The sequence below is a fragment of the Sander lucioperca genome, chromosome 6 (assembly GCF_008315115.2).
Source record: "Sander lucioperca isolate FBNREF2018 chromosome 6, SLUC_FBN_1.2, whole genome shotgun sequence".
In the NCBI taxonomy this organism is placed as follows: Eukaryota; Metazoa; Chordata; class Actinopteri; order Perciformes; family Percidae; genus Sander; species Sander lucioperca.
In genome coordinates, this window is record NC_050178.1 from 19,262,026 (window position 1) to 19,282,254 (window position 20,229).

The following is a 20,229-nucleotide window of genomic DNA, read 5'->3' on the forward strand; positions in this document are numbered from 1 at the left end:
GAGGGTGAAGCGTTTCCTTCACTGTTGTGGTATTTCACCATCAGTCAACCACCAACCAGTATTGGCAGCAGAGGCCTGTTAGCCGCTCCATCATTTCATTTTGACAGCTTCACATGTTTCCCTCTGTATATTGGTGTGTTGCTGCTCCACATGTGTCAGTGTGTACTTTGGAAATGCAACAAAGCCAACCCTTTGCGCATTTATTTTAGGATGAATTAGTATGTCATTTTAATTCAAACCCATGATATGGGATTTTGGAGAAATTGTGCCTGTTTGCAATTTAAAAAGATGTACAGTTAATGTAAAAGGGAAATGTTTTAAAATAGACTACATTCAAAAACATGCCCGTGTGTACGTGGTTACACTTTGTAGTTTAATTTAATAGCCTACATCAGTGGTTCCCTAGTCTATATCCACGACGTTCCACTTCCGGGATTGTTGAGGTGCTGCCGGAAATTTCCGCCGGATGTCCCTCATTTCAGCCGGATGTCCGTTACCTTGCGCTTTCTTTGTGTTGGTATTCTATGGTTAACTGCTCCTCAGATCTCTGCAGGGTAAATCCAGACAGCTAGCTAGACTATCGCTTAGCACCAGCCAAGACGATTGTGAATGGTTCAAAGAAATGCCAACAAACCAGAGCACATTGTTCTCCCATCCAGGGGCCTGTTGCACAAAACCAGGATAAGGGATTAAGCCGGGATATTCAAGTTATCCTGGATGAATTTAGCTTTGATTTGGTTGCACAAAAGCAGGTTGAATTAAACCCAGCCAAGTAACCATGGAGATTTATTCTTTGCAGCTAGCCTGCTCCAGAGCAGGCTAACAGCCAGGCTAAGATTAATCCTGGAGTCTGATATGTTAAATCAACTGCTGCTCTGATCCAAAATAAACGTGTTTAACAGTTATTCCGTTGTCTTCTGAATGTGTTCTGCTTTATTTTTATTAACACGCATTACTTGTCACTATTGCGGTCACAAGTTTGATTTAAATCCTACTATTGCAGTTGTTTGGATGGTAAGAAATGGTTGCACGTGCACCGGAGATAAAGTGGGACAATGCGGAGGAAATGGGCTTTTCCTCCGCTGCTCTCCCCGTGAATTTGCCCCGTGCAACATGGGGAGGCAGGGGGATCCTCCCACACGTGCAGCGGACTCTAAAGGAGACTTTTAGCGTCAATAACGACGACAATGGCACCTGACCAAACGTCCGTATTTTACGAGATGGGAGTGAGAATGTGTTGGAATGCCACAAAGCTTCTTAATCTTTTTATTTTGGTGCTTTCACACATCTTGGAGCTTGGGAGTGAGAAAAAAAACATGAATAATAGGCTAGATTGTTATACAGATATACTTTCAGTGTGTATTGAACTCACTTACTACTTTTTCTAGTTTTTGTCATGTTTGTTCTGTATGAACATTAATTGTAGAAAGATATTTAGAATTATAGCTTATAGAGATTTGTGGATATGGTTGTAAAACATATTCTCTCATTATGAATAAGGGTTTGAAATTAAGCCTAGTCCTTAGGGTAAATTGCCCGAGGAACATGAATTCCCTCTGCTCACTTTTAAGGCAAAGTAGGCTAAATAATAAAACATTTTATTTATATAGTGCTTTACAGGCTACTCAAAGACACTTTACAGTAAAACCAGCACATTTAGCACATAAAAACAGATACAGCAATAAAACCAACACAAAACAAGCATATTAAAAGCAATTAAAACTTTGTAAAAATGTGGAGTGACTAGTAGGCCCTAAGTAGATCTTTTTAAATCCTTACGCGTTCAGTCGGTTGTTTTGTCTGTTGGACTTTTTCTCTCTGTCTGATAACAACAGCCGTATTTCACTTTTTGCATATTATATATTTCACCTCCTCATAATTTTCCATTAACAGCTGCTGCTCAGCGGGTTAAACATATGCCGCACGCGTCTTCTCCATTTCTGCATCAGTAAATCTGTTATCGATACCATGGTGTATTTAAGAAAGCCGTGGACGTGCACTTATCCCAGCTATCTACACCTGGCTTGATATAGCTTCACCTTCTCATCCTGGCTCGGCAAATGCGCAACCGATTAAGCCGCAATGAGCGGACCACACTAAGTCAAGCTGTGCTTTTTCAGTTATCCTGGATTTCTTCATTCTACTTTTGTGCAACAGGCCCCGGGAATCCTGTGTGGACTAGCCAGACCCTCCTCTGCAGCGCTGTGAAGGAAGGTCTGGCAATGCAAGACTAGTGGTTCCCAAACTTTTCCACGTCAAGGACCCCTAAACTGACACAGATTAGACCACGGACCCCCATTTGATAAGATTTTGTCTCAAGGTCCTGCATCTAATATTTTGCTTTTAGATGTTTTATTACAACTTGTAACCAAAATAGCCATACAGTCTGTCATTGTGTTACTTCCCCTTTGTGATGGATCTTTTTAAGTTCTTAATAGCTTACAGATATTGGTATGAAACAACGTGCATGTAATGCCATTTATTATAATGTCTCCTGCTGCTATGCCCAGTGCATCCCATCCCCCAGTGGGGTGCATTGTGGGTCGGTATCTGACGCTGAGAGCCACTGACCAAGCGTCAGTATGTTGAGTTGGGGTAAGAATGGCTTGCATTATTTTATGCCCTTATTGGATCAGACTGCTGCCTACATGTTTCGATGTCGACAAAGCTGACAAGTTATATTCATTAAAGAAAGTTGATTTAATAAAACTCAATTAATCCGATTTAATACATTTTTGCAAATTGAGGATTTTAATTTTTAAGAGGGTGATGACGTCATTAAATATGACGAAAGACAGTCAAAAGCTTCATTAAAAAAACCTCAATAGACAATTTTAATGTAGAAAAAAGGCATTTGGTACAGCCCTATATTTTAGATTTTTCTTCTCCTTCAATTAAACATGGACTATCAGAAATAAACCTTTACAGATTTTTTGTTTCAACTTTTATTCTTGAAAAGAAGTCACATTTGTGGAGGAAGAAAGTGTGAAAACGTGATTGTCTGTAAACCGACGGCTGTAAATTAATTTATTTAGGGTACAAGCTTTTATGTTGCATGGCAGCTGGATTTTCGCGATATCATGAGATCCCGCGAGAATCACGGGATCACATATCACACAGAAATCCATCTTGCCAGGCTCCAACCTACTGCGTTTGTGTGTCTGAAATTCCAACTAACCGAACAATCAGTGTCCAGTGAGAAGCTACTGGCAGGGTGCGATTTGTTTGACGGACGCCACTGTTCGTTCAAACAACAATAGCTGATGTGATAGACAAATGGTTCATCCAATCACCTGCCAGGTTGCCACCACAAACCTTTTCCAGTTTCCAATGACGGCTTCTCAGATGGCTCTGTGCTAACAAACTATCTGGCACGTCAGGTTGTACAAGCTTAGCCGAACCCAAACACAGATGGGTCTCCGTTCTTGTACAGCTCTGCAAAAACAATGAATGGACTTCTTTAATGTGTACATTGTGTTTCTTCTGTGTGAATGAACAGTAAGAAAAACAAAAAGAAGAAACCCCCTTAGTGTGATTTCCATCACAGCGGGTAGATGAATGAAACCAGAAACGGAAGGGGAATTCAAAGCCAAGGTCACGTAGAGTTTGCGTGCAGGGGTGTGTGTGTGTGTGTGCGCTAGCGTGTGTGTGTGTGTCTGAGCATACAAATGAGTGTGTATCTGTGGCTTTAATCCTTGATCAGATAAAGAGCTGCTGTGGAAGTTTGGAACGTGTCCACCGTCGAGGTTTGTTTGTTCTTTGATGCAGTTTGTGTGTAGGAGATTGGAAATAGATGGCAACTAAAACTTAAACTTTTAGCCATTGCAGTATTATTACATAGACGAAAGTCAATAGTATAGGGAGTATTGTACCTCCACATGGTTTGCATTGAATTTCCCCTCTGGGATCAATAAAGTATATCGTCTTCTTCTTTTTGATGAACGGCTGGATGTCCTTCATCGTGTTTTAAGGTCTTCTCCCAGAAACAAAGCCGACCTTCTGCAAATTTTAATTAAACAGATTATAACAACTCGGGACAGTCCGTTATCTGATACTGTAGTTTGTCAAGGTAAAGTACCATCACAAAAAGTTCTAGTAGAAAAGAAAGCAACAGAACAACAGAGACACAACAGATCAGTGTCAGGCTGTTCTCATTCTCTGTTCCTATACTTATACCTACGAAAAATAATACACTTTAATTTGTAAATATAAACCATGAAATCATGAGCCGGGACATGCAGGGCTGTCTCTAAGGAGAAAGTCAGGCAACGTAGTATAAAGAGCAACAAAGTCTGCATAGGGAGGAGGTTGGGGTGGATGGGTCAACAAACGCAGGACTTTCACTCAGGAGACCGCTGTTCGTGTCCTGTGTAAAAAGTATACTTCTTTAAAACATAACCACAATTAGAAACAAAACCAAGTACTTTTGTTGCCTAAACGGGTTCACTGCAGGGGATTGGCGGAGCACACTGATCGCTTGTGTTGCTGGACATTCGTGGGATAATGCACGAAAAATGATGCATAACCTTTTGTAAGATATCATACAAACCGTTTTATGAAGATACGTTGTCAGTGTGGCTACACTCTCACTTATCACTAACGGTGTATATGTAGCCAAATTAGCTTTCTTATTGTTTTAGCAACATTAATACACTCAGTTGTCAATTTATTGGGTAGCTAAAATGAATGCGGTCGAATATAACAGTCCTGCAATAAAATTTCCCTTCATGAAGGTTAAAAACTGTTTTATTGTTGTATTGTGTAGTGAGAGGTGTTTCTTATATTTACTCTACGCTGTTTGACATAAATGGGGTGGAAAAAACCAGGGCTGTCAATCCATTAAAATAATTAATCACGATTAATCGCATGACTGTCCATAGTTATCTCACGATTAATCGCAAATTAATCACAATTTATCTGCTCTAACTGTTATTTTAACGGGATATTTTTTAGGTTTTTAATGCTAAAGTTGTATGTGAGACTTAACGTACTTACCGGTGGTAACTCAGTTCACATTGACAGTAGATGCAAATAACTTAAGTCTTGTGGAGACAACCATCTGGAAGGGCTCTGAAACTGAACCTGCCATTAAAAAGACACGTTTATTATATATCTATTTCTGCTCAGGGAGCTTTGTTTCTTTTTGTTTGTGTCTTGAGCTGCTTTTTAATGATCATTGATTCAGTTAAAAATTTAGGTAATAAAGGCTGTTACTCAGAACGGGAAGTCTCTCTTTAGATTATTGCCGACCTAACACCAAACGACTTTTCAAGCGTTTCCACTGTCGCAGACTAATTTCTTGATAGAGTTGGGGCACTCTCCCAGTGGTTCAATCATTTGGTGTGAGGTGGTCAAAAAACTCAGTCCGAGTCAGTCTTTTTCCTGTCTGGACGTTCAGACAAAATCAAACATGTTTGATATTATCGTAAGTTTTAAATCTTGGTAGTGAAGTTAAATCATAGGAACATTGTCAACAACCAATGGGGGTGCGCCCTCCAGCACCAAACAGGAAAGCAGCAAATGGCTAGAGCCAGTGTTTATGGTTGTAATGGCGCCACGCTAAGCTAAACGCTAAGAGGGAAAGTTGCCATTTTTCAACCCTTCTGAAGCGCATCATCCAATGGGAGTTTTACCGGTGGATAAATACAGACCTCCGACGCTCCATTGTTCTGACCTCTCAATAACCCAAAAAATTCCCTTTGGTCCAACAGCCCACTAGTCCGACATTAGGAATCCTACTATGGCCACGCCAAGACCCCCCCTTCAATAGCATTTATTGGCCAGTCACTTTAACCACTCAAGGTCAAATGCCTAACCCCAACCAATCGAGCTGCTTCGTAGGGCAGGTCTTGGCATGGCCATAGAGGGATTCGTAATTTCGCCACCAAAGGGACGTCGGACTAGTGGGCTGTAGGACCAAAGGGAATTTTTCGGGTTATTGAGAGGTCGGAACAATGGAGTGTCGGAGAAATGGGCAGTCCCCGAAATTCCGACATTCCATGTCAAACTGAACACAACATAGTCCATCCCCTCGCCTGGCATCACGGCTGTACCGAAAGTCGGAAGAAAGCAGCAGAGTCCTATTTGATTAGGACTGTGTCAGATAAAAGCAAGTGCCTCAGTGGAAGGTGGTAAAATATGTGGACAATTTATTAAAGGGAAAAATTTGAAAGTACATTTGAGAAGCGTGCACAAGGAGGGTAACCTAGCTTACCATAACAAGGTAAAGGAGAACGCAAAGCCCCCTTTCCCCGAAACAGAAGCTAACCCCGCTACAAGGCATGGATGTGTGGGTACAGGGCCAGGCAGCATGACAGAGACAACCGCAGGACAGAGAACACTACAGGCCTGCTTTCACCGGCGACCCGATAGCTGCTGGTTAGTAAATGCGCAGGAACACCAAAAGCGGGAGGAAGCGTGGGTTAATATGTGTATTGATACTGGGATGTCTCCACAACTATGTGAGTCGATTGACTTTAAAAAGTTCGCCACTTTACTCGAACCAAAGTTCAAAACACCTGTTCATGTATTTCTTCTTTAGTCTGTTGGCTATTTAGGTTTTTTCCTGGCACACGTCACTTACACATTTTGCACTTAGACTGTTTACGTATTTGTGCTCATCATATGTACATTTTATGTACTGGTGTTATTGTTGAATACATTGGGAATACATATTTCTAAAATTGTATGATGTTTTTGTTGAGTTATTATTACACAATACTTTTTCTGACCTTTTTGAATCTTGCCCCTGACAAATAACCTATATTACAAAAAAAGACAAACTAACACTAAAACTAAGAAAAACTAAACTAAAACTAAGCATTTTCAAAAAATAAAAACTAAACTAGACTAGCAAACCCGCTTTAAAAACTTTTGGTATGATTTTATAAATCGTGTTTAATGTTAAACATACATGTGGCACAGTGAATCCTCAGGATGAACTGTATCTGTGTATGGCCCTTAGTGACTACCTATCAGTGGGGATTCATATTTGCTAATAATATGTTGGATTCATGTTAAAAAAATTTAATTTTTGAAAAAACTTTCAAAAATTAACAATAATTTGGAGGCCCCCCTGCATTGACTTTGAGGACCCCCTAGGGGTCTTGGACCCCCTGTTGAAGGTCTCTGGTCTAAAATATCATTGTAGCATTATGTAACCCTTAATAGCAGAAACTATGAAAAACAGTCATGTATCTGAAAGAGCACAAAGTAATACATATTGCAGATGAGATCGTTTTAAATAAGTTGCTTCAAAAACATTCTTCAAAATCTCAAGATTAGAGAGAGAGAGAGACTCCACAAGGCCATGACCACAGGGTAAATGTGCAACAGATGCTCTGTGTGTGAGTTATGGACTGTTTAGTGGCACCCCATGGCAACACAAGTTTATCTGCACATCGTATCTCTGACACCTTGACACCTCGACTCCTGACTGTTTTCCCTGAACACCGACGACTCTGGTCAAACACAAAAAAAAACACACGCACAGGAATCTCACAGATATACAGACACAGGCAGAACATGCACAGTGTTTTACATACACATACTAATTCAACTGTAAGTAAATTTTTTCAATTGGACTCTGTAGTATGATTTAAAATAGTGATGTTATTATGAGTGGATGGATATAGTCAACACTGTCAAAAGTAATTTTTGGTAATTAAAATTAACTGCACTTTAATATAGCTTTTTGTTTTTTACAGCCAGTGTCAGATAAGCACCTTGAAATATACAATATCTGGTCTTGCATACTCCCCACCCCCCAAGTCCGTCCTATCAGAAGCTTTAAGAAAACGTTTGAATGCATAAGGTCATTCGCTATTGAAACATGAGAGGCATGCAGCAGTGATAAAAGCCTCCACATGGAGAACTGCTGTTGCTCCTCTGCAGTATTTCTTACCTGTGGGCATTGAGAGATAAACTCAGGCCACTGGGACTCTTCTACTGATGTGATCTGTCAAATGTGAATGTGCTGCACGCACTTTAAAAGAATGGAATTTATTTAGAAGTTTCTGTGTAATATAATAAAGCAGAAATGATATTGTAAGATTTACAAATTATTCATATATTTGAGTTAATCTACAAAATTGTATTTGCAATGTTGAGACAGCTTGCTGTTTACGTATTTGTGTTTAAATGGTCAGTACTTGCATATTTACATGTTTAATTATTTACATCAGCAGTTAAGAATCTACCTCTGTGGATTTCCTCACATTTACTTGAGTCTATGTTCTGCTAGCGTCTGATTGGTTAATTCAGCTACATGTGGTTGAGTAAAACGAGGAAGTGTTGTTGTGTAGCTGATGAAGTGGGAAGAACCATAGACAGTAAAAGACATGGACAACGTGACGCCGTTGTTTTCTACGGAGACCAGTGAAGTCTATTAGAAGCACTTTTCCAGTGATGGCTGAGCGTTACTGCGCAGCTGCAAACTGAGCTTGCCGACATAGATGTGACGTGAGCAACCTGTCTGAAAGTTGTAAGTCTTCTGGTAGCTGAGCCAAGAGAAATCTCAATCATTCAGAATCTCGCAAAGACGGAGAGCGTAGGTATATGTTAGGAGATAACATAGGCACAGGCTAATTATTGCTAACAAAAATGCTAGTTAACATTAGTAATTAAACTTAAACAGCTAATGTAAGTCAAAACTGCCTGTGAGCTTCTCCTGAACTGTACGGTAATTTGTCTACTATGCGACAGTCGTGGTGTGATTATGACACAATCGTTAGCCTATTTTTACAAAAACAGCTGCTACGGAGCCATAAAGTGAGATACAAGGTAATGGAGCCTTTTATACATTGTCGTGTTTTTTTTTTAGAAATAAACAATGGACAAATAGAGTCTTTAAATTTACATCTAAATAAGATGTAAAGTTATTCGCTGTCAAATTGGCACCAAAATGAATGGCAGTCAATGGAATGCTAACGGCACCTGATGGCTTATTAGCATCAAAATGGCTCCATGGGAGGTACGCTTTGTGGAGGCTGGCTTACCCCCTTGGGAAGAACAGTAAAGTGCTGCTTGACAAAGTTATCCGTCTCCATCCTGCTGTTTTTTCTTATTTACAGTGATACAACAACCACCACATACAGAACCCTCGTGTTACAATCTCAACACAAAATTCTTTTTTTTCCCAATCTGGGAGTCAGAAAGGGGAAGAGCATTTTAATGCTTTAATGCTTTACATTAAAACAAAAAAAAAATGACGACAAGACAAAAACTGGAGGAGGCAGTTTATTGTTGGTGGCATTGGGCAAAAATCAGCATTTTGTAATTCAAGTGGTCTGAGAGAATACTAGACTTCTGCATCTCCTCTTGGCTCTGTTTTCAGGCTTTAGAAAATCTAGCTGTCACGGTAGACCAATCACAGGTCATTTCAGAGAGAAATCTGCCAATCCGCCAACGCAGATGCAGATGCACATGCACGTTCCTTTGGCAAAAGTTGTGTTTACTATAGCCAAAGGCTCAGGGCTGCAACTAATTCAAGGCTGAACCATTAGATAAGAGACTTTACTGGGATCAATGTACAGTATATACAGTAGATATAGGAATGAAATTGTGTAAAACGAAGTAGTCCAGTTTATTGTCCAGGGAGCGGACATTTGCTGTGAAAACAGTTGGGAGAGTTAAGTTTGCTGGGGTTAGCTTGTATCCTAGCATGTTGTTCCTGATGGGCCTCATAGCAGGCTGCTGCTATCCGAACAAGGACCAGAGGCTGAAGCCGCTCACTGCCTACTGCTGCAATCCGAATCAGGAGGCGCTGGAGCTGCTGTGAGAGGAAACGTAAATTCCGCAGACGAGCTGGTAGTTCAGCCTTCTGATAACCCTAGCTCACCCCTGCAGCTAATTGAAGTCCATGTTTCTGTAGCTAACTAGAGCCTTGATCCACAGTATGTCATCTCAAAGGGCTTTACAAAGAAAACGGGACGGTTGTTCTTATAGAATTGTCACTGTATAACAGCATGCCATCTGGATAAAATAAACCCTTCTGACTTTCCCTTAATTTACCAGCTAACGCTAGTGCTAGCTAGCTTGGTTGGCAGAATGCTGAACATATGCGCTACTGTATACATACATGATAAAATGCATGTATTTCCACCCCACTGTCCTCCTGATCTTCCATTTCTGTCTCTATTTCAGGATTTGTTGAAACTATCAATTTGGCACAGGTTAGCTCTGACTGTACCTTTTTTAAATTTTTTAATTAAAACTACACTGATACAATATCAAAAGAGATATCACTGCTGCAATACTAAAGCATAAAAACTTGATGTAATATCCTCATAATCCATCATAATATCCATCATAATAAAAAAAACATAAAGAAAAAGATAAAGTAAATATATAAAATTTAACTTTTTGAATACACACAGACGTGAACACACACTGATATGTTGGAGTGAAAGAGATGCCCCGTAGAAAAACTCATCCATCACTGAATCCTTTGAAACGGATACACCCTGGGGAACAGTCAGCTGTGTTTATTTCCTGCCTTGATGTCCAAAGATAAAAGACAAATGTAAAAGAACTGAAATTGACAGGTGCTCAAATCTTACTAATGGTCTCTGAAGAGTAAAGGCCGGCAATGAAAAGGAATGGGAACCCCCTAAGGCAAGTATATAGGCTGATATAAAGTATGTCGGTTTTACAAGTTGGAAACTGGCAATTACGGTAACTCCGACATGACATGACCGTTACATAACTCATGTAATGGCAGGCTGCTCTCATGCAAAGTTCAATCTTACCCACAAAAAAGTACTGCACTTTAATTTGTATTAAACCCACGTAATGGGAGCCACGTCATTGTCAGACACTTAGAATAATAATCTGAGCATGTCAGCGGCAAAACAAGCACTTTTTGTGAAGGTAAATACAAGCTGGACAATTGCCCTATTAACTTACACTGCTGACTGCAGCGAGCTCGCTTAATACTGGACCAATGTCAAAGATTGTTGTTCCCATCAGTCACTTAGATATAAAAACAGGAAAATAGGGTCCTAGTTTCTCCCTCTAAATAGGTGGTTTAGATAATATAGTTGCGAGTTTGTTTACCAGTGGTGGAAAGGAAGTACACTTACTCAAGTACTGTACTTAAGTATTTACATTTTCTGCTACTTTATGCTTCCACTTCACTGCACTTCAGAGGTGGATATTGTACTTTGTACTCCACTATTTGTACTCCACATTTATATGATAACTTCAGTTACTTTGCAGATTCAGACTAATAATACAAAACAAAATCACCAAATGAATTATGATGTATTAAGATAAGATAAGACCTTATTGTCCCCCAGGGGAAAATTCACGAGCTATCCAGCCGTATAAAGTAATTCAAGATCAGCGTCGCCTTTACCAGCTGCAACAATAAAATGATGAACACATTAATGCATCGATAATTCGATAATAAAATCTCAAATTTTGAACTTTTACTTTTGGTACTTTAAGTATATTTTGATGCTAATACGTTTGTGCTTTTACTAAAGTCACATTTGGAACGCAGGACTTTTACTTGGAAAAGTGTAGTTATTGCTTATTTTACTTCAGTAAAACATTGAGTGCTTCTTCCACCACTGTTTACAACCTGTGTGATTGTCTGACCGCTGTGTTCCTGTGGAGTCATGTTGGATAACAATGTTGTGGATGTCCACAGATCCCAACAATTAACTTGACAAAGTAGTAAAAGTAAACTGGTACCATAATAATGATGATATGTAGTTGACTTTTCCATAATATATTTCAGGGCACTGAAGAATGCTTTGGATAACCGCATGCACTAAGCGCCACGTACCTGTGTACCAAACCCCAAACCAACATACCAGCCATCCATTTATTATCCAAAGGGCCCAATAAAAACATGTTACTCTCTGGTTTGAGATGTATGGAAGAAATCAGTTCCTCGGTGCGGTGACTCAGTTTGTGCTGGATGGGAAGCGGAGCTCCCATGGAGTCTCCAAACCAAGATTCTTCTTGTGTCAACACAACAAGCTTAACTCAATCATCTCAGTGGGAAATAATAGGCACATCATGGAAAATTCTCCACACAGGTTTCATGACAAGAACAACAGAGGAACAAAAGACTGGCACGCTGTCCTGAGGTCGGAAGAAACAAACAAGCTCGATGCCATCATGGTAGCAGCAGGAATTGCAGATTCAGACTAATAATACAAAACAGAATCAACAAATTAATTATGATGTATTAAGATAAGACCTTATTGAACCTCGGGGGGGAAATTCACGAGCTATCCAACCGTATAAAGTAATTCAAGATCAGCTGGAACGCTGCTGTGTGCAGAGTTCCCTTTTGCTTTAGGGTGCACAGACTCAACACTCGCAGACATCCAAACATCAGGCATTACAGCAGCATGCATCACAGCCCCAACTCTATTTTGAAGAGAAATTATTAGGCTGATTAGTTTTGCATTGTAGCACATAATATAATAAAAAGAACATCCATGAATGTGTTTTTTATTGTGTTTATGGCTACAACAGTGACGCCGTCCTAAATAATGTCTATCAAAGTCAGCAGTGTTATAATTTAAATCAGGGGTCTTCAACGTTTTTACAGCCAATGACTCCTTAATTGAAAGAGACACGAATACACACACATGCTCAGTACCTATACATGCACTAATGGAGAGATGCCAGAGTGTGGATGCTGCAGCTGTCGATGGACAGGCGCCCCAAGCAGCTTGGGGGTTCGGTGCCTTGCTCAAGAGCACCTTGGCAGTGCCCAGGAGGTGAACTATATGGAATGAATTGAAGTTGCATAATAAACTGGGCCTACAATAACATGTAGTGCGGCCTTAAACCTGTATACCTTTTTATGGTGCATAGTACTAAGCTATTAAAATAATGTTGGCATGATTTTATCATGTTTTAATGTTAACCATACATGTGTCACTGTGAATCTTTAGGATTAACTGTATCTGTGGCTAGCTACCTTAGTGACTACCTCACCTGTAGGTCAGTAATCCTATCATCAATGTTTTTTTTTTTTACGAATAGGCTGATTTATATTTGCTTACAATTATCATGTTAAGATATTTTAAATTCAAAAGGGCCCCCCTTCATTAACTCTGAGGACCCCCTACGGGTCCTGGACCCACGTGTTGAATGTGATTGAAATGATCCTGTGAAGGTATTTTTTGTCAGCAAATGATTTTAAAGACATGTTCCTGTAATTTAGCTTATAATTGAGCATAGAAATACCCTTAACATGGTATTACTTGATGGAGTTATTCATTGGATACCAATCAGTGATGACTTGATCAAATGAAATGACTTTTGAGAAAGAGTTTTTGAGCATTTCCTAATTTTACAAATCATTTGTAAAGAAAAAAAAAATTAAAATGTAATTTCCCCTTGGGGATTAATAAAGTATGTCTTCATCATCTTTTTTTTTTTTTTTTTTTTCTTACACAGAAAGATGATAAGAAATGGCATCAACAAAGACAGACAAGTACAGGGCGCTTTACGGTTCATGGTCAGTGTTTTAACTAGCCAACGAGGCTGGTGCAAGTGTTCAGTGGTGGAGCTGGTTCTGTTACAAACCTGTTGACACACACACACACACACACACACACACACACACACACACACACACACACACACACACACACACAGACAGATAGACGCACAGAATTGCAGGTGCACCATATGATGCTGGTTTGAAAACTGTAGTTGCAGTGTAAATCTATTTGACTCAGTCTTCCTTAAACACACACAGCTTAAAAACATGCGTTCTTTCCCGTGGGCCACTGCCTGTTTCTGGATTAGCCTCTCGCTGCCGTCTGGCTATGGTATTATGACTCTGCCTCTTTCTCCTTTTATTGACGACTGTCTCTTATTTTCTGTTTCTCAGCCTGCTTTGTGTCTGTCTCTCTTTTTAAATCTCACTCTACTTACTCTATCCAATTTCCGTTCTATTTTCACGGCTATTTTCCAATCAAAACCATTCCTGCTCTCTCATTGGTTTGGAGTTTAAGTTTAAGGGGTCATGACTGCATCGTTTTTTTTTTGGATGTTCCGGTGTTTTAAAAAATAATAATTTTTGTTAAGGACATGATCATGGTTTTTCAACAATAGTTTTTGGTTGTTGCATTTGATGAATGAGTTCACTGTAATTTTTTCAGTGCAAGTGCTTTTTTTATGCTAGCAAAGCTAATTCTGATGTGAATCTGTCCTAGCTTTTGAAAAAGTCAGACATGAACATTTTTAATCAAATGCAAATTGTATTATTCTTATTGTTGTAATTACTGGCTACCCTTAACTGGTCCCATGTTTTGCTTTGTATGGGCTGGTTTTGTATGGAATATTCAATAATGATCTTCCATAGTTGTGTCTTACAGCACTGTGCTGCTTGGCGTATGTGTTCATTGAGTCATACCACCATTTGACTAATGTAACAGTTTTTTTATCCAGCTGTCCATCATGTATTTATGTCCTCTTGCTGTCCTGCATGTTTGCATGTGTCAAACAATGGCTATAATCAGTATTGCTTGGCTGTGTTGTGTTGCTTCATGTTGCTTGCATTGCTTCTTGCTGTTGCTATCTTCATAGTGTATTGTTGTCTTCTGTCTGTACACTTTGAAATATCACCTCACTGGTTTCAAAACATCCTGCAAAAGGACTGCAGTTGGAAATGAGTCAGCTGGCTAACACTGGCACATTTACTGAAATGTTGATTAATGTGCGTTGTCCTCATAAATAATGAAATGAAATATATCCTACCTCAGTGACCTTTTCTAAAATGGGTAATATTTTATTATTATACAACAAGTAGATCCGACCAGACAATCTGATTGGTCAACTTGACATTTAGAACGTGCTCAAATCAGCATGACAGCACACCCAGAGCCATTTGAGCACACCTGGCGAACCACTTAAAATATCACTCCGCCATTTCTCTGTCAACATTACGGAGTTGAATTAAAAAACGGTTTAAAAACATTTGCATTCATGTAAGTAATGCAGGAACCACAGTGGAACACACAAAAGCTCTCCAACTAGTATATAAAGTGATTCATCGGATTAAACAACTTATTTGTTACGTACTGAAGTTAACTTTCACTGGACATGTTTGGATCAGCTGTGCCGGTGACGGCGTTATCTAGAAAAAAGCTGCTAAATGTAATTTTGCGGACGTACAGGATCTACAGTATATCTGTCGATGGGAGAAAAAAAAATGTTTCATCAGATAGAGCAGTTTGGTGTTTATATTTGGGGTAATTATTCAGTTTGGGAAATCCCACGATCTCTACAAAGCTAACGTTAGCTTAAGTTGACTGGCTGACTAAACAGGAAGGGACTAGAAATTGTCTCTGTTGCATTTTTTTTTAATTTTGAGAGCGAATTGCCCCACACACGTTTGATTATAACGATTATAACTTTTATTTAGTTGGTAACCGTTGTTAGCCTGGGAAAACCCTGACGAACTTCCGGCAAATTTGAGATTTGCTCTGCAAGTCAGTCTGGCCAAGAGTCCATTAAAGCCCATTTCCAATTTTTCCAAATCAAGGCACCAATCACAACCATTGAGGCGGGCTTTACACGATGCCTTACATGATTTACATGACGGCGAGCAGCTTTTTGTTTACATTCAACATGACGGCTATCGAAGAGCAGCAACCCGTTGATGCCGCTGTCTAGAAATCGTCTCTGTTGCTTTTTTTTTTTTATTTCGAGAGCGAATTGCCCCACAATATGAATACAGTTTGATTATAACTTTTGTTTTTTTGGGTAACCGTTGTTGTATAACAGCAATATTACACTTGAGGGTTTGATTTAACGTCATATTATTGGCACTTCAGTGTTGCTTACCAACCTTGGCGCGAGCAATTCGATCCTAGCCGCATCACTGTCGTGCCAATAATGCCGTTAAATCAAACCTCTCCTTAATAGTTGTAACAAGTCATGTGACAACTGTATGCCTACGGAGCTCCACACCGTCTACTAAACATTTAGTTGTTCATTACATAACACCACCACTGACAACGTGCCATATTGAGAGAACACATGTAGAAAATATTCAAGAACGCTTCAGGCCTGATTCTGCTCATGGCTTGTTTAACTGGTGCAGTTTCATGATGTCAGAAAGTCTGGTCAAATGTTGGTTTAGATTTTGTATTTTGTATTGGTTTTCATCAGTTGAAATGTTTACAAGAAGTGTTTCTATGGGAACCGAAAATGACACATCTTAGTTTAGACATACTGAATGATTAAAACCAATTGACCCTTCGCTAAGCCCCGCCCTCCTTAGTTACTGTTGCTACGCCTGACAAGCTTTCATGCCTGGCACGTCTATTACAGTATGTATGCACCGGTGTCAGACATTCCCAAGGAGATAGTTAGTAATTTTTGGCGAACAGGTGAAATATCTGAGAGAGCAAGACAAAAGGGACTGCAGTATGCATTCAAGGGATATATCCACAACATAATATGCAACAGATTAGAGAATAAGAAGCTAAAGCCTATAGGTCATGCCATAATGTGAGCCGCCTCATATGCTGACCATTCAAATGGGAAACGCACAAATTGAGGAACAGCTATGTTCTTGCCTTTAATCATCGTATTTTACGTTCAAATATATGCATTAATAACAAAGAACCGTCATTATTTCCAAGCAATGCTGTGCTGAGTTAGCTAGCTAGCTAACATTAGCAAAACATAGGTGTTTTTGTTAATCCTGTCGACATTTAGCTAGTTGTGAATGGGGCCTCCCACACTGCTCCCACACTGCTTATCCACGCCCGGCCTTTCTCCCCTTGGGTTTTAGGTTTCGGAAAGGGAAGAAATTCCACCACCCCGTCCAAACTTTTAGGATACCGGGTATCGGATTTGCACAATCCATATGCACAACGCTTCGGCATGTTTCCCTCGCTTGAAAGCTTGACAGACCTCCCGCGCCTAGTTACAGTTACCTAGTTAGTTGCTAAGCCACGATTGGCCTGTGGCGGTTTTCAGTTTTCACGTTAAGTAATTTTTTCTTGAACTGCAGGCACTTCAATGCAATCTCTATGGGTTCTGGAAGGGCCTGCCCTAACATGTTTTTGTCATACGTTACACACTCCTCGATTGTCTAATTACCCGATATGGGACAACCCGTTCTCACTCCGAACTCGTAAAATACGGACGTTTGGACATTGGCTGTCAGTGTCTGAAGAGACGAAAAAAAGCGCCCTTCAGCGTGTCTGTAGAACATACCAGGGAGAGCAGCAGCTACACGGGGTTTAGCAAGTAGTATGTAAGGCTGAAATTCCGCATAGGGAGGTTGGTCGGGGTGGTGGATGGGTCAAACACAGGACTTTCACCCAGGAAATGTGTGTCTTTAACCGTCCCGTTATTGCCGCGTGTCACGGGAGCCGCTTTCTTCTTTAACTGGCCCGTTATTCCCGGGTGTCACAGAAGCGTAAGTCCACCCATGACCTTTTCCTAAACTCAACCGTCCCGTTCCCGCGCGCCAATAGTCCCAAGGCACCTGACCAAGCGTCCGTATTTTACGAAATGGGAGTGAGAATGTGCTGTTTGGGAAGTTGTTCTTCGGACTTTGGTGTGTTCATGAGCTTTAATTTGTAGAAACAACAACAACGCTACATGGAAGATATGTTGTTTTTATTGCTCAGAGCCTTTAAACTAAATATATGTTGACAGACTGTGTCCTACTTTAAGAGACCATTCTAATATTCTATACTAATATTACAATGTTTGTCTCCTGACACATTTCTTTTCTTTTAGGCCCTTAAAAGACACCATCAGTGTTTTTGCATGTTTTAATCTGTTTAAATACATCTACTTTACTTCTTGCTTACTATACTGATGTGTTTTGTTTGGGTGAGAGGAACTGGATTGCAACAATCTAAATATCGATCATATTATCTAAAGCAAATTATATTAAAGTCATTATTCATTGTCCAAAGTTAAAGTTGCTCTGCAAAAACAATGTGTAGAACAAGCAGTTCAAGTAGTAATGAGTCACTGCACAAGTAGTTTAGATCATTGGGTTAAACTGGGGTGTGTTTACAACCTGTCTCTGAACTCTGTTCTCATGATCTCTCTCTCAGATTATAATAATGATGATGATGTGAACACACACACACACACACACACACACACACACACACACACACACAAAACACACACACAAAACACACACACACACACACACACACACACACACACACACACACACACACACACACACACACACACACACGTATTTATCTGTTTTTGTATGAAGGTGTGGCAGAGTGTGGAAGTGGTTAATTATGTCTAGTTTGGAAACAAAAATTGTACACCTCTTATAGTTTAAATATACTGAGATAGAAGAGAACACTTTAATATTCTTAACCTGATCTGACCTATGTCTCCATTTTTTCAATTCAGTTAAATTCAATTTTATTTATAGTATCAAATCATAACAAGAGTTATCTCGAGACACTTTACAGATAGAGTAGGTCTAGACCACACTCTATAAAGCCCCAACAATTCCAATAGTTCCCCCAAGAGCAAGCATTAGCAGTGGCTATTGCGACAGTGCGGATGTTCTGGGCGAAGAAGAAACATAAGGACTCCGGGGAGTAAACTCCCCAGAGCTAGGTGAGTAACAAGCACTTCTGAGACAGGATGTGCATAAAAGGAAACAAAAGAAAAGAGCGTGTCATAAGAAGGAACTTCCTCGGCAGTCTAGAATTATAACAGCATAACTAGGAGAGGCACTATATTATTGATTATACGATAGGTAAATCTGATGACTGTAAAGAGAAGCAGAGAAAAGCAGGGGTGCTGTGTCTGCAGCTATACACCCTGCCCCGCCGGTCTAGGCGTTCACTGCAACTCCTCACTCCCTAACTATAAGCTTTATCAAAGAAGAGAGTTTTCAGTTTAGTCTTAAATGTAGCGACGATGTCTGCTCCCCGAACCCAGATTGGGAGCTGGTTCCACAGGAGAGGAGCCTGATAGCTGAAGGCTCTGCCTCCCATTCTACTTTTAGAGACTCTAGGAACCACAAGTAACTCTGCATTCTGGGAGCGTAGTGCTCTAGTGGGACAATAAGGTACTAAGAGGTCCTCAAGATATGAAGGAGCTTGACCATTTAGAGCTTTATAGGTCAGAAGAAGGATTTTAAATTCAATCCTGGATTTTACAGGAAGCCAATGGAGAGAAGCTAATACAGGAGAAATATGATCTCTTTTCTTAGTTCTTGTCAGAACACGCGCTGCAGCATTCTGGATCAGCTGGAGAGTCTTAAGGGACTTATTTGAGCATCCTGATAATAAGGAATTACAGTAGTCCAGCCTGGAAGTAACGAATGCATGGACTAGTTTTTCTGCATCGTTTTGAGATAGGATGTTTCTAATTTTAGCAATGTTACGAAGGTGAAAAAAGGCTGTTCTAGAGGTTTGTTTTAGATGGGCGTTAAAGGATAGATCCTGATCAAAAATAACTCCTAGATTTCTGACAGTAGTACTGGAGGCCAGGGCAATGCCATCCAGAGTAATTATATCTTCGGCTAATGAGGTTCGTAGGTGTTTCGGGCCCAGCACAATAACTTCGGTTTTGTTTGAGTTTAACATCAGGAAATTGTAGGCCATCCATGATTTTATATCTTTAATGCAAGCTTGAAGTTTAGCTAGCTGGCTGGTTTCGTCTGGCTTGATTGACAGATATAATTGGGTGTCATCCGCATAACAGTGAAAGTTAATTGAGTGTTTCCTAATAATATTGCCTAGAGGAAGCATATATAAGGAGAATAGAATTGGTCCAAGCACTGAGCCTTGAGGAACGCCATGGTTAATGATCGATCAGAGAAGTAGGACTTAAACCAGTTTAGTGCGATTCCTTTAATGCCAACTAAATGTTCCAGTCTCTGTAAGAGGATGGTATGGTCAATAGTATCGAATGCAGCACTAAGATCTAATAAGACAAGTACGGAGACAAGTCCTTTGTCTGATGCAGTTAGAAGGTCGTTAGTAATTTTCACCAGTGCCGTCTCTGTGCTATGATGCTTTCTAAATCCTGACTGAAAGTCCTCAAATAAGCTATTGCTATGTAGAAAATCACATAACTGATTAGCGACTACTTTCTCAAGGATCTTGGAGAGAAAGGGAAGGTTAGATATAGGTCTATAGTTGGCTAAGACCTCAGGATCGAGGGTGGGTTTTTTCAGTAGAGGTTTTATCACAGCTACTTTAAATGACTGCGGTACATAACCTGTCAATAAAGACATAT